Source organism: Hemiscyllium ocellatum, chromosome 9, assembly GCF_020745735.1.
Source record: "Hemiscyllium ocellatum isolate sHemOce1 chromosome 9, sHemOce1.pat.X.cur, whole genome shotgun sequence".
Lineage (NCBI taxonomy): Eukaryota > Metazoa > Chordata > Chondrichthyes > Orectolobiformes > Hemiscylliidae > Hemiscyllium > Hemiscyllium ocellatum.
In genome coordinates, this window is record NC_083409.1 from 87,317,290 (window position 1) to 87,331,824 (window position 14,535).

Consider the following 14,535-nt stretch of genomic DNA (forward strand, 5'->3'; position numbering starts at 1 on the left):
TCATGGGCCTCCTCCACCGTCTAACTGTTCCCACCTGACGCCTAGAGGAAGAACGACTCATGTTCCACCTTGGGACCCTGCAACCACACAGGATAAATGTGGATTTCAACAGGTTCCTCATTTCCTCTCCCTTCACACTATCCCAGTTCCAACTGGGCACCGCCCCCCAGACCTGTCCATCACTTCCCTTCTGACCAATCACCTTCTCCCTCACCCTCACTCACCTATCACTTTCTCAGCTACTTTCTCCCTAACCCCACCCCCCTCCCATTTCTCGCTCGGCCCCGATGCACAAGCCTCACTCCTGGTGAAGGACTGATGCCCGAAACAACAGTTCTCCTGCTCCTCGTATGCTGCCTGACCTACTGTACTTTTCAGGTGGCACACACTCTATTCATTACTCTCAGGAGGTCTTGTAGCAGTAGGTCAAACATGGGAAGGAAACCTCCTGCTGATCAGTAAAATCTGTCCTTCCAGATGAATCAGTACTCTATATTCAGCCTAGATTAGTCTTCTGATGCATTTGGTAAGGACAAACAAAGCAAAATAATACTCACTAAATAGGACAATACTGAGAGGCTTAGTGGATGTGAGGGACTTGAGTGCATGCCAACAGACCTTGAAAGTAACAAGTTATCAGTTAGACCACAGTTTGAGTACGGTGTGAAATTCCAGTCACCCCATTACAGAAGGGATAGATTAGAGAGGAGATTCACAAAGATCTTTTCAGAACTATGAGGAAATAATGGGCTGAATGGGGTTGTTTTTCTTGAAACAGAGGAAACAGAATAAAGAGTTTATTGGTGTATACATAGTTATGAGAGGCTTACTTCCCTTAGCAGAGCATGGACTTAAAATGACTGGTTGAAGGATTAGAGGAGAGATGATAGAATTTGTTTTTCACCCAAGGGTGATAAGGGGTCTCGCTCTGTCCCAAAGGGTATAAGCCACAGGAACCTAAACAGGTATTTGGATACACATCGGATGTTCTACAACCTCAAGTAGTATGAACCAATTGCTGGAAATGGAATCAGACTTGATGATTCACTGTTTGGTCAAAGTGAGCACAACCAGCAAAGTGGCGTCCTTGTGTGCCTGAATGTTATAAATATCGAGGAGAAAGTGAGGACTGCAGATGCTGGAGATCAGAGCTGAAAAATGTGTTGCTGGAAAAGCGCAGCAGGTCAGACAGCATCCAAGGAGCAGGAGAATCGACATTTCGGGCATGCTGCCTGACCTGTTGCGCTTTTCTAGCAACACATGTTTCAACTCTGATCTCCAGCATCTGCAGTCCTCACTTTCTCCTAGATATTTAGAACATTCAGGCACACAAGGACGCCACTTTGCTGGTTGTGCTCACTTTGACCAAACAGTGAATCATCATGTCTGATTCCATTTCCAGCAATTGGTTCATACTACTTGAGGTTGCAGAACATCCAATGTGTATCGAAGGGCTTATGCCCGAAACATCGATTCTCCTGCTCCTTGGATGCTGCCTGACCTGCTGCGCTTTTCCAGCAACACATTTTTCAGCTTCCTTTCTGTTCTAAATATCTGAAGAGGAGGAAATGTGCTTGAATGCAGAGAGGGGGCAAATGAGTTGGGAGTATGTCATCTGTTCCATAAGGATGGACAATATATGTTGGCCAAACCTGTGATGCCCACACCTCATGAATGAAAAGAGGAGGGCTGACCCAAATATGGTTGGATCAAATGGCCTTCAATGCTATTATACTACTATAATTCTGTATTGAACATCATTTGAAAGGACATAAAACACCACTGTGACAAGTAGTGAGAGAAGTAACAAATGAGAAAAGTCTAGTTAACATCATCCTGTCACATATCTATTTTTGACAGTATCGACCTGAACAAAAATGACAATCCTGTAGAGATGAAGTCCTGTCTTCATGTTGTGGGCTGCTACCATTGTGAAACAAGACACTCCCATCATCTAAGATGAAACAGATTCTGGCTGCTTTTAGCATTTTAAACCTGGCATTCACCAAATACTGTGGCTACCTTAACTGTCCCCCACCACAATCAATAACGTTGTGCCACAGTACATTCTTCGCTCTATCATTGAGCTAGACAACTAACAAGGAATATAACAGCAACACCAGGTAGAGCAGAAGCAACATACTGTGGTCAGAGCTACATAGCCTCATAATTAGGACATCAAATCAAAGTACTGCAATCCATCACAATCAAAAATGAACAGCAGTGAAAACTGAAACAAACTGAGGGAAGAGGTTTCACGAATATGGTCATCATCCAACAGCAGAAGAGAAAGGGAGGGGGTCACAACTAGCAAAGGGATACAAAACAGTGAATGGAGGATGGTAACCGCTCAATTATTGCACATAGCATTGTACTACAGCCTCGCAAACATCTGACGCCAAAGACTTCACTTCATTGCAATCACGTCAGTGGCAGCATGTTATTTCAGTGTCACATTTTTGTTTACAAAAGCAGTTTTTCATGAATTGAGGGTATAATAATCCTTAAGTATCCAGACAGTTTTGAACTGATTACTTCAATTTTTTTGGCTTGCAGAAGTAAATTCCAAAAACTATCCCCTCCCTATATCAGCGACAAGTATATTCTTGTTGCTGCTACACGGGAATGTCAATGATAGGTGTCAGAACAGATCCTGCATCTTGACTGCTATATATCCGACTGGAGCTCAATACTCTGGAGAATACCATAACGGCTATTAAAGCTGGAGTCAATCGAAGAACGCTTAAGCAAATATCCGTATTGACAGGGTCTGCACTCAATTATATCATAACCTACCAAATCTTAAACTAGTCTACATGTAGCCTCACTGTGGAGAATAAACTGAAGTTACATCATCGATGTACACAACCTTTCTGAATTAAGTGAAAATCGAAAGGCAAGCAAATCTGAAATACTGTTCTCATCAATGTCACTTTAACTTACAGGCTTATATTCCGCACTTTGCCGCTAGCCGTTAGCAATCAATGCTCATTATTTTTTTAAAAAAGCGCTAGGTCGAGTTGCAATTGGTACTCGTACCTACCACACTCCAGAATTTAATCAAAATCCTTCTGTGCCCAGCCCACTGCTTAAACAGATAGTCGAACACCAACATCGCAAAAACCGTCAACTCTTGCGGACAAGAGACACTCGACGTACCGTCCGATAACGTATTAATCCCAAGGCCGTGGCTGCTCATTACTGTTTAACACTTGACAGATCAATCGGCTACTCATCACACCAAGGGCTGGAGCACACATAGCAACCGCTTACTGATGTGAGTTGGGGGATGGGGATGGAGGTGGTCGCCCTGCACAAGCGTACCCAAATTCAAAAGTTTCCGACCTCTTGGACTTCATTTCTACCTGTGATCCTTTCCCCCTCCCTTACTAAATGTATTCGTTAAAATCAGGGGCCATCTCCCCCGTCCCCGTGCTACATTTGTCCGTTACGCTGCAATCAAACGCTCCGGTGCGTGCCAGCCATCCAATACCGCGCATGCGTACTCAACTCGACGACGACTGCGTTGCAGCGCACGATTCAGTCAGAGGCGTGAGTACCTCCGCCTCCAATCTTTAAAGTATGTGCTGTGCCGATTTCACTGGGAATTGGGGCTAGGTTCTTACTTTGTTCTGTTTTCTACCTTCTCCTTCGCACCTCTGGTCATTTCTTCGCCATCCAATCGCACCGCCTGCCACCCCCGTTCAATCTTGCATCTGTTTCTCCGTTAGCTTTCCGAAGGCCACTTGGTGGCGACGCACAGACCCCTCCCCCTCTAGCCCACCGCACAGCCGCTCCAGTGAACGAGGAATCCGAAGCCTGCGCAGTCCTCTGTTGATCCGAATGCGGGCGGCATCCAATGTCCCTGATACCAACGAAACAGTGATGCGTCGGCGCCATTTTGGTAAAGGAAAACGTAGACCAATTTGTCATTTGCAACAGACTTGGTGTATCTGTTCAGCTTGGGGAAGACCGCTTGCTCGGGTAAATTTGCCAACTGATTGCTTATTTTACTGTTAGTATCATAGGCGCGAAGTCCACTCCAAATTGGCATTTACTGGGCTTTGACAAAGGGTCAGTTAGACTCGTAATGTCAACTCTTTTCTCTCCTTACAGATGCTGCCAGACCTGCTGAGATTTTCCAGCATTTTCTCTTTTGGCATTTACTGTCCTTTTTGTTCCATGAGCTTTCAAATCAATAAAGCAGTGTGCTGGAAAAAGCATGGAAACATCTGAGGAGCAAGAGAGTCGACATTTCAGGCTTAACCCATCATTAGGACTAGGGAAGGGGAAAGGGGCTGAGAAATAAATAGGGGCAGAGGAGTGGAGCTGGGGAAAGAAAGCTGGAATGGCGATCGCTGGGTGAAGATAGGAGGTGATTGTGATAGGTTGGTGGGAAGTGTGAAGTGGAGAGGTAGGAAGGAAGATGAATAATTAGGTCAGGCCAAGATGGTGGAACTGAGTCAGGGTTGCATCTGGGATGAGGATGGAGTTGATGAGGGGTGGGTCGGGAGCAGGTGGATGGGAATGGAGTTGGTGAGGGGTGGGTGGGGGCAGGTGGATGGAGTTGGTGAGAGGGGTGGGGGTCAGGCGGAAGATTTGGAGCTCTAAATTTGTTTACTGATCTCTTGTGCAGCACTGCATCAAATGCTTTCTGGAAGCCTATTATCCTTATCAGCCCTTCTGTTACCTGAGACACTTCAGTATGTTACACATAATGTGACCCTAAACAGAGACAGAGTCAAAGACATAGACAGCATGGAAACAAACCCTTCGGTCCAAATTGTCCATGCCGACCAGATATCCCAACCTAATCTAGTTCCATTTGCCAGCACTTGGCCCATATGATTCATATACCCATCCTGATGCACTTTAAATGTTGCAATTGTACCAGCCTCCACCACTTCCCCTGGCAGCTCATTCCACATACGGACCAAGCTCTGCATGAAAAAGTTGCCCCTTAGGTCCCTTTTATATCTTTCCCCTCTCACCCTAAATCTATGCCCTCTACTTCTGAATTCCCCCACCCCAGGGAAAAGACTTTGTCTATTTATCTATCCATGCCCCTCATGATTTTATAAACCTCTGAGGTCACCCCTCAGCCTTTGACGCTCCAGGGAAAATAGCCCCAGCCTATTCAGCCCCTCCCTATAGCTCAAATCATCCAACCTTGGCAACATCCTTGTAAATCCTTTCTGAATCCTTTCAGGTTTCACAACATCCTTCCAGTAGGAAGAAGACCCAAACATTTCAAAAGTGGCCTAACCAACTTCCTGCACAGCCAAAATATGACCTCTCAACTCCGATACTCAATGCTCTGACCAATAAAAGAAGGCATACTAAACGCCGCCTTCACTATCCCATCAACATGCAACACTACTTTCAAGGAGGTTTATGAACCTGCACTCCAAGGTCTCTTTGTTCAGCAACACTCCCTAGGACCTTACCATTAAGTGTATAAGTCCTGCTAAGATTTGTTTCCCCAAAATGCAACACCTCACATTTATCAAAATTAAACTCCATCTGCCACATCTCAGCTCATTGGCCCATTTGATCAAGATCCGTTGTAATCTGAGGTAATCTTCTTCAGTGTCCACCACACCTCCAATTTTGGTGTCATCTGCAAACTTACTATACCTCCTATATTCATATCCAAATGATGAAAAGTAGTGGATTCAGCACCGATCCTTGTGACACTCCACTGGTCACAGGCTTCCAGTCTGAAAAGCAATCCTCCATCACCAGCTTCTGTCTTCTACCTTTGAGCCAGTTCTGTATTCAAATGGCTAGTTCCCCTGTATTCAGTGAGATCTAACTTTACTAACCAGTCTTCCATGGGGAACCTTATCAAACACCTTACTGAAGTCTATATGGATCACGTCCATCATGCTGCCCTCATAACTCCTCTTTGTTACGTTTTCAAAAATCTCAAATCAAGTTTGTGAGACATAATTTCCCACGCAGAAAGCCATGTTCACTCTTCCTAATCAGTCTTTGCTTTTCCAAATACATGTACATCCTGTCCCTCAGAATTCCCCCCAACAACTTGCCCACCACTGACGTCAGGCTCACAGGTCTATAGTTCCCTGGCTTGTCCTTACCACCTTTCTTAAATAATGGTACCACGTTAGCCAACCTCCAGTCTTCAGGCGCCTCACCTGTGACTATCGATGATACAAATATCTCAGCAAAAGGCCCAGCAATCACTTCCCTAAATCTCCACAGAGTTCTAAAGTACACCTGATCAGGTCCTGGGGATTTACCTACCTTCATGCATTTCAAGACGTCCACCACTTCCTCCTCTGTAATATGGACATTTTTCAAGATGTCACCATCTATTTCCCCACATTGTATATCTTCCAAATCCTTTTCCACAGTAAACACTGATGCAAACTATTCATTTAGTATCGCCTGCGGCTCCACACGAGGGCTGCCTGATCTTTGAGGGGCTTTCTTCACTCCCTAATGTATTTTTGTCCTTAATGTATTTGTAAAGACCCTTTGGATTTTCTTTAACCCTGTTTGCCAAAGCCATCTCATGTCCCCTTTGTACCCTCCTGATTTCCCTTTTAAGTGTACTCATGCTGCATTTATACTCTAAGGATTCACTTGATCTATTCTGTCTAACCCTGACATATGCTTCCTTTTTCTTAACCAAACCCTCCATTTCTCTAGTCATCCAGCATTCCCTATACCTACCAGCCGTTCCTTTCACCCTAACTGTCTCTGGACTCTCGTTATCTCATTTCTGAAGACTTTCCATTTTCCATCTGTCCCTTTGCCTGCAAACATCTACCCCCAATCAAATTTTGAAAGTTCTTGCCTAATACAGTCAGAATTAGCCATCCTCCAATTTAAAACTTCAACAGTTAGATCTGGTCTCTCCTTTCCCATCTCTATTTTAAATCTAATAGAATTATGGTCGCTGCCCCAAAGTGCTCCCCCACTGACACCTCAATCACCTGCCCTGCCTTATTTCCCAAGAGTATTGCACCTTTTCTAATCGGTACATCCACATACTGACTCAGAAAATTTTATTGTACACTTTACAAATTCCTCTCCATATAAACCCTTAACACTATGGCAGTTCCAGTCCATGTTTGGAAAGTTAAAATTCCCTAGCATAACCACCCTTTTATTCTTACTGATAACTGAGATCTCCTTACAAATTTGTTTCTCAATTTCCCACTGACTATTAGGGGGTCTATAATACAATCCCACTAAGGTGGTCATCCCTTTCTTATTTCTCAGTTCAACCCAAATAATTTCCCTGGGTGTATTTCTGGGAATATCCTCCCTCAGTACAGCTGTAATGCTATCCCTTATGAAAAGCGCCTAACCTTCCATATTCTCCCTTCAGAATCTCATCCTTTTCCCTTCCTATGTCATTTGTTCCAATATGTACAATTACCTCCTGCTGGGCCCTCTCCCCTTTGAGAACATTCTGCACCCTCTCTGAGACATCCATGATTCTGGCACCAGAGAGGCAACACACCATTCTGATGATTTTTCGCTGCTGGCTGCAGAAACATCTGTCTGCGCCTTGGACTAGAGTTCCCTAACACAATTGATAACTTGGAACCTGACGAATCCCTCATTACATTCGAGCATGTCTTGGATACCAGAAACCTGGCTGTTAATGCTACATTCCCCTGAAAGTCCATCACCCCCTACATTTTCCGAAATCGCATATCTGTTTGAAATGGGGATAGCCACAGAAGATTCCTGTACTACCTGCCTACCTCTCCTACCTTTCTTGGAGTTAACCCACCTAAGTGACTATATCGGCGACTTTTCTCCCTTCCTCTAACTGCCATCCATCATAGCCTCTAGCTCTTGTAAATTCCTCATTGTCTCTAAATGTTGCTCCAATCGATCTGACAGGATTCGCAACCGACATTTATTGCAGATATAATCCTCAGTAACCCATAAACTCTCTCAAAACTCCCACTTCCAACAAGAGCATGTCACTCTACTAAAGGCCATTTTGCTCCTTCCAGTCTACAGACCCAGAAAATAGCACCGTCTTATTGCTCTATAAAACACTGCTCCAGGCTAACATAATACTTGTGGCTTATATTTTGAAAATTTAATAAAGAGACCGATCCCAATAAAAACACAACTCTACTCACTATTGTAAGTTTACAACAAAGCTATATTTAAACTATACTTAAAACTATTCACTTATCTTGTTTCTGCGCTGTGATCTCTTCCAAACAGGTTCCTCCAAGATCAGTTGTGAATTTCGCTGGGCACACTCCGATGTCCAGCAATACATGAATTCAAACAGCAAAGGCAATAACTGTGCAGATTCACTGCTGTGTCAGTTAGTAGTGTAGGTTTGTTTCTCTGTCTCGCTTACAGACAGTGTGTTTGATGCCTTTGTCTGTCTTTCTCCTTTTCAAAAGTGCCATTATTTTGACTTTTTTTTCCTAAAGTTCCAAAATAAATGTAACAGCATATAAAATAGTAATTGTTGCTTCTGGAATTCAAGGAAATCACCTCCAAAACCTGAAATACCTTTTTAAAAAAAAGGAGCAGATGTTACAGCTACAATATTTTCCTGTCCTCCATCTTGGATTACCTAGAATCCTTCCATGCTGACATTTCTTAATTAACCCACACTTTTCAAGTCACCACTGCAACAAGGGACAATATCGATGTTGACAAAAATGAAACAATGTAGGCACAGAAGCCATTGGACTTGCTACCATTGAATCATTTTCTGAGGTCAAGGAGATCATTAATTGCACCCATGTAACATACTAACTAGTAACTTTCACAAATGAAAAGGTTTACACGCACCAAAGGTTGAGATGTGTGGCCATAAGAAGTGAATCTTGCAATTGTGCATCTGGTCACTCTCATCAGCTGTGATCATTCCAATATCCTACTAGAGTCCCAAGTGCTGTACCTCTTCATCACACATCCAGACATCTTGTGTGGCTGCTGGTGGATAAAATTTACAACTGAGATATTGCCACCTGATAGCATTAAATACCCAAATGTAGATCCAAAGAAGTCCTTTCCAGACACCATTTTGATTTTGCCTTATCAGTCTCACTACGTCTCCCTCGCCTTTGACGGTCTGCATTGCCCTCGAGGGACTTTTCATATAGATTATGCATTTGGCTAATGTGGGTTATTTACTAGTGGTGGTTAACAGATGTAAAGAAAATTAGCACAGGTGACTTGGTGATGGTAAAGAAAAATGTTCAGTTGTGTTTCAGAGCATTCTGGATATACAAGAAAATAGGTCCAAAGAAGCACGACGACTGCGGCCACCTAGTAACACATACTTGCATTGAACAGATTATTCGCACCTTGAAGATACAACTTTGTTTCCTTGGGTGTTACCTTTCAGTACAAGCCTACCAGGGTGTCTCACATACAAACGCAAAGAATATTGGAGAAACTCGGCAAAACAGTCATATCAAATATTAATTCATTCCATAGATGCTGCCAGACCAACTGAACTGGTCCCGCATTCTCTATATTTGTTTCAAATTTTCAACATCCCTGCAGTATTTTGCATTTATTTGGGCATCACACACTGTGGTTGTTTTGCTACATGCTGTATAACATAACTCTACAAAGCGGTCTGGAGCTGGATAAAGTGATTGGTCTGCTATACAACTCTTCCTCTGATGAAGACGAGAGAGATAAAGGTGTTATTCAGGTGCATGTGATTTATGATTGACAGGCTGGCACGACCACAAGGTTCATGCTGATTTAGCAATACTTAATATTAAAGCCTTCCAACCTTCTGACAAATGGCTCTACCCCTCATCCTCCATCAAAAAGTGAAATTGTCCAAAATGCACATCTGAATAATTCCACTGCCAGCAAAACCACTAAGAATGGAGTCACAGGAGGCAGCATGGTGCCTCACAGCACCAGGAATCCGGTTCGATTCAAGCCTTGGGCAACTGTCTGTGTGGAGTTTGCATATCTTCCCAGCGTCTGCACAGATTTCCATCAGGTGCTTCATTTCTTCCCACAGTCTGAAGATGTGCAGGTTAGGTGATTGGCCATGTTAAATTGCTGTGTTCAGGAATGTGTAAGTTAGGTGCATTAGTCAGGGGAAACGTAAAATAATAGGGTTGGGGAATGGGTCTAGGTGGAATACTCTTCGGAGGTTCGGTGTGGACTTATTTGGCCAAATGGCCTGTTTCCACATTGTAGGGATTCTATCATTCTATGATCACAGACCTTGCAACAGCACCAAGCCCAGGCATGCATTCTTCATCATTAATATGAATTTCACTTTTCTCACTAAACTATAAAAAGACACCTCTTATCAATTTCATGATAAATAATCATAGCTAGATTATTCAAAAAGAACTTCAACAAAATGACCCATTAAGCATAGTTAACACCATGCCCATATCTATGGTTTACTTTCCCAGTGGCTAGGAAGAGAAGGAAGTAGCCTTCTCGGTTGTATCTATCTAAGGCTGAAATGCCTATCAAAGCCATGTAGGTGCCCATGTAGGCTTCTTCATTGGTTGCTGCACCTGTCTCATTGCAGGAGAAGCCAGTCATTGGACCTTTACTGGGAGGGTGCTGAGTTGAAAGGTCCAAGGAATGACCAAAAAACTGAAAGAACTGCAAATGCTAGAAATTTAAAAAAAGAGAATTGCTGGAAAAACTCAGCAGGTCTGGTAGCATCTATGGAGAAAAATCAGAGTTGATGTTTTGGGTCCAGGAATGATTATGGTGATCATGACCGAGGGATAGTCCCCTCATTAAAGACTTTAATTGCCTTACACACTGGATGAGACCATCAGCTGAGACACAGCTAGCATTCACCTCATGTATCTCTGTGCCAGTGACAATAAGTGTTCCATGCTATAGAGAGCCTCACTATTTCTGTGCATGTCTCCTATATACACACTGTATAGCATATGGCTCTTCAGAAGGAGTTGAAAGACTCCTGAACTATGAAAAAGCACATACACTTCATAAACACTCTATTGTCTGTCTGTGGCTTTACAATGCCTCAGGACGCTGACATAAGGAGAATTATCTGCCTCAAATAAGAAAACCCTCATTGTGCATGACACTCAAGACACAGCACCTTCACACAGTGAAGCAAGGCCTGTCTGTCATCTGACAGGATTGCCACAGCTGATTCAGCTTCACTGCTCTCTTGCTCAGGTATTGTACTGCTTACACAGTGTTAAGTCTTTTGATGTTGATTCAGGCCTAACCAAGGTTACTGTACTGATGGTGGAAGTAGGAAGTGGCTGACAGTTCAGCTCTGTAAAGCCATTCACTGTGCCTAGCAAAATTAATCCACTAGATGGAATGGAGGGAAACTTGGCGAGATGGATCAGAAACTGATTTAGTAATAGGACACAAAGGGTAGTGCCAGGAGGCTGTTTGAATGTCTGAAGGTCGGTGTCCAGCGGTGAACACAAGGATCAGTACTGGGACCTTTATTGTTTATTATATACATAAATGATGTAGATGAAAATGTGGGAGGAATTTGCAGGGGACATCAAGATTGAGTGGTTAATAGCAAAAAAGATAGTTATAGGTTACAGGAAGATGTAGATGGGATGGGCAGAACAGTTGCAGATGGTACTTAACCCTGATAAGTGCTAGGTGATGCATTTTGGTAGAAGAAACAAGATGAGTGAGTATTTAACGAATGGCAGAAAAGAGGTATCTTGGGGTAATTATTCACAGATCCTTGAAGTTGACAGAGCACATGAATAGGATAATTAAGGCGGCATATGGAACACTTGCTTTCATTAGTCGTGGCATAGAGTATAAGAGCAAGAATGTAATGTTGAAGTTTTACAGGGTATTGCTCAGGCCACAACTAGAGTACTGTGTGGTTCCAGTCACCTCACTATGGGAAGAATGTGATAGCACTGGAGGGGATACCAAAATATTGCCTCGGATGGAGAAATTGAGCTTTAAGGAGAAACTGAATGGACTTGGAGTTTGTTTTAATTAGAGCAGAGAATATGGAGGGGCAGGGTCAAGATTAAGGAGTATAAAGATTATGATAGGTATGGATGAGGTGAACAGAGAGCAACTGTTCCCCTTGTTGAGGGGGCAATCATGAGAGGACATACTTTTAAGGTAAAGGGCAGGAGGTTCAAAGGGGATTCTGGGAAAAAAAATTTCACTCAGTGGTGAGAATCTGGAATGCACTGCCTGGGAAAGTAATGGAGGCTGGAAATCTTATATAGTACTTGATGAGCACTTCAATATCATAATATTCAAAGATATGGGATTTGCACACTTTTAGTGGTAGTTATATCAGTACAGATCCCTATGGGCCAAAGGGCTTTTTTTCTGCACTCAATAAAATAGATTGTCTCACATGAATCTATGTCAAGGGTTGTCACTCTCAACTCACCTCCAAAATTGAGTGCTCTTGTTCCTATTTGAACCACGGCTGAACTGAGGTCGAGAGCTGAGTGGTCCTGGTGGAAACCTAACTAGGCATTATTGAGCAGATTATTGCTAAACAGTTGCTGTTTGATAGCACTGCTGATAATATCTTTTATCATTTTACTGATGATTGAGAATAGACTAATGGGGTGGTAATTGGCCAGGTTACATTTGTCCTGCTTTGTGTGTACAAGAAACACCTGGGCAATTTTCCATATTGTTGGATAGATGCCAATGTTGTAACTATAGTGGAACAGATACAGTGACAAATTCTGGAGCACAAGTCTTCAGTAATATTGTTGGCATATTGTCGGGACCCATAGCCTTTGTACGATCCAGTGTCTCCAACCACTTCCTGATACCATGTGGAATGAATCTGGCCACCAGTAGAGGAGGCTAAGCTGGATCATCCAGTTGGCATTTCTACTTGAAATTTTCTGCGAATGCTTCACTGTTACCTTTTGCACTGATGAGTTCTCTTCCATCATTGAGGATGAGGATATTTGTGGAGCTGTTTAATTGTCTACCATCATTCATGCTAGATATGATTGGACTGCAGAACTTAGATCTGATTAGTTGGTTTTGGGATCACTTAGCTCTTTCTATCACTTTCTGTTTATGTTGTTTGGCACAAAAATAGTCCTTTTTGGTAGCTTCACTCCCAGGTTGATGCCATCTTCAGTTATGCCTGGTGCTGCTCCTGGTGATGCCCTCCTGCACTCTCCATTGAGCCAGAGATGATCCTCTGGCTTGATGGGGTATGCTGGGCAGAGGTTGCAGATTGTGCTGGAATACAATTCTGCTGCTGTTGATGACCTCCCAGTGCCTTATGGATGCCCAGGCTTGAGTTGCTAAATAATTTCAAAGTCTGTCCCATTTCACAAAGTGATAGTGCCATACAACATAATGGAGGATGTTCTCAATGTAAAGGCGGGACTTCATCTCCACAAGGACAGTGCGGCGATCACTCAGTGATACTATCATAAACAGATGCATCTGCACTTGGCAGATTGGTAAGGATGAAGTATGTTTTTCCCCTTGATCGTTCCACACTACCTGCCAAGATGCAATCGATCTCCTTTAGGATCCAAGCAGCTTGATCAGCAGTGCTGCTGCGGAGGCACATTTGGTATTGTACACTGAAATTCCCCAGGTAGAGTACATTTTGCGCCCTTGCCATCCTCCATGCTGCCTCCAAGTGTTTTTTTTAAGAACACTGATTCATCATTTAAGGGAGAGCATGACTGAGCAAAAGTTTTCTTGCCCCTGTTTAATCTGAAACCATGAGACTTCATGGCATCCGAAGTCAATGTTGAGGACTCCCAGGGTAACTCTTTCCTAACTGTACATCATTGTGCCACCACCTTTGCTGGCTTTATCCTTCCTGTGGCACAGGAAATATCCAGGGATGATGATGATGATGGTATTTGGGACATTGTCTGAAAGGTGTGATTCCATGAGTAAATCTAAGTCAGTCTGTAGCTTGACTGGTCTGAGAGACATCTCACCCAATTTTGGCACTGGCATGCATATGTTAGTAAGGACAACATTGCAGGGTCAACGAGGCTGTTTTTGCTGTTGTCTTTTGCTGTGCCTTGGTCAATGCCAGGTGGTCCATCCAGTTTCACTTTGTTGAGACTTTGTAGTGAGGGCTAGGCCATTTGAGGGCAGTTGAGTGTCAACTACATTGCTCTGCCTCTGGAGTCATGTTAAGGCTGGGCCAGGCGAGGATGGCAGATTTCCTTCCCTGAAAGATACTGAACTGGATAGGTTTTTTTCTGACCATTTTCAATGATTGTCAGTAGATTCTTATCATTCTCATAGTGAAACCAAGCAGAAAATATGGACTGACTTCTCTTAAAATATTTTCTTAATTTATATGTGATCATTACAGTTTAATGTTCACTGTCTAGGTCAATATTTATTCCTCCATCAACATGAATGCAAACAGATAATTTGCTTGTAATTACTCACTGTTGTTTGTTAGAGCTTACTGTGCACAAACTGGCTGTCAGCTTTCTGTATTACAAAAGTCAGCTTTTTAGTACTTTCGAATGTCCTAAGGGTATGGAAGGCACTTACAAATTAATTATTTGTGGGTAATAATGAGTTTCAATGTCAGTG

General features: G+C 43.1%; 1 protein-coding gene across 7 annotated transcripts in view; it reads right to left on the bottom strand.

Annotated features, from left to right (window-relative positions):
- The window catches only part of LOC132818810 (CMP-N-acetylneuraminate-beta-1,4-galactoside alpha-2,3-sialyltransferase-like), a 598,325-nt gene that overhangs the window by 459,630 nt on the left and 124,160 nt on the right, over positions 1-14,535 (bottom strand). For 4 of the 7 annotated variants that reach the window (XM_060829911.1, XM_060829904.1, XM_060829908.1 and 1 more), the window contains exon 1: positions 3,160-3,472. The exons of 1 other annotated variant lie outside the window; for it this stretch is intronic. The gene's annotated coding sequence lies outside the window, so the exon portion shown is untranslated. Of the gene's footprint in view, positions 1-3,039; positions 3,081-3,159; positions 3,473-3,626; positions 3,708-14,535 lie in introns of those variants that run through there. 2 more of the 7 variants (XM_060829905.1, XM_060829906.1) reach the window with 2 other exon arrangements.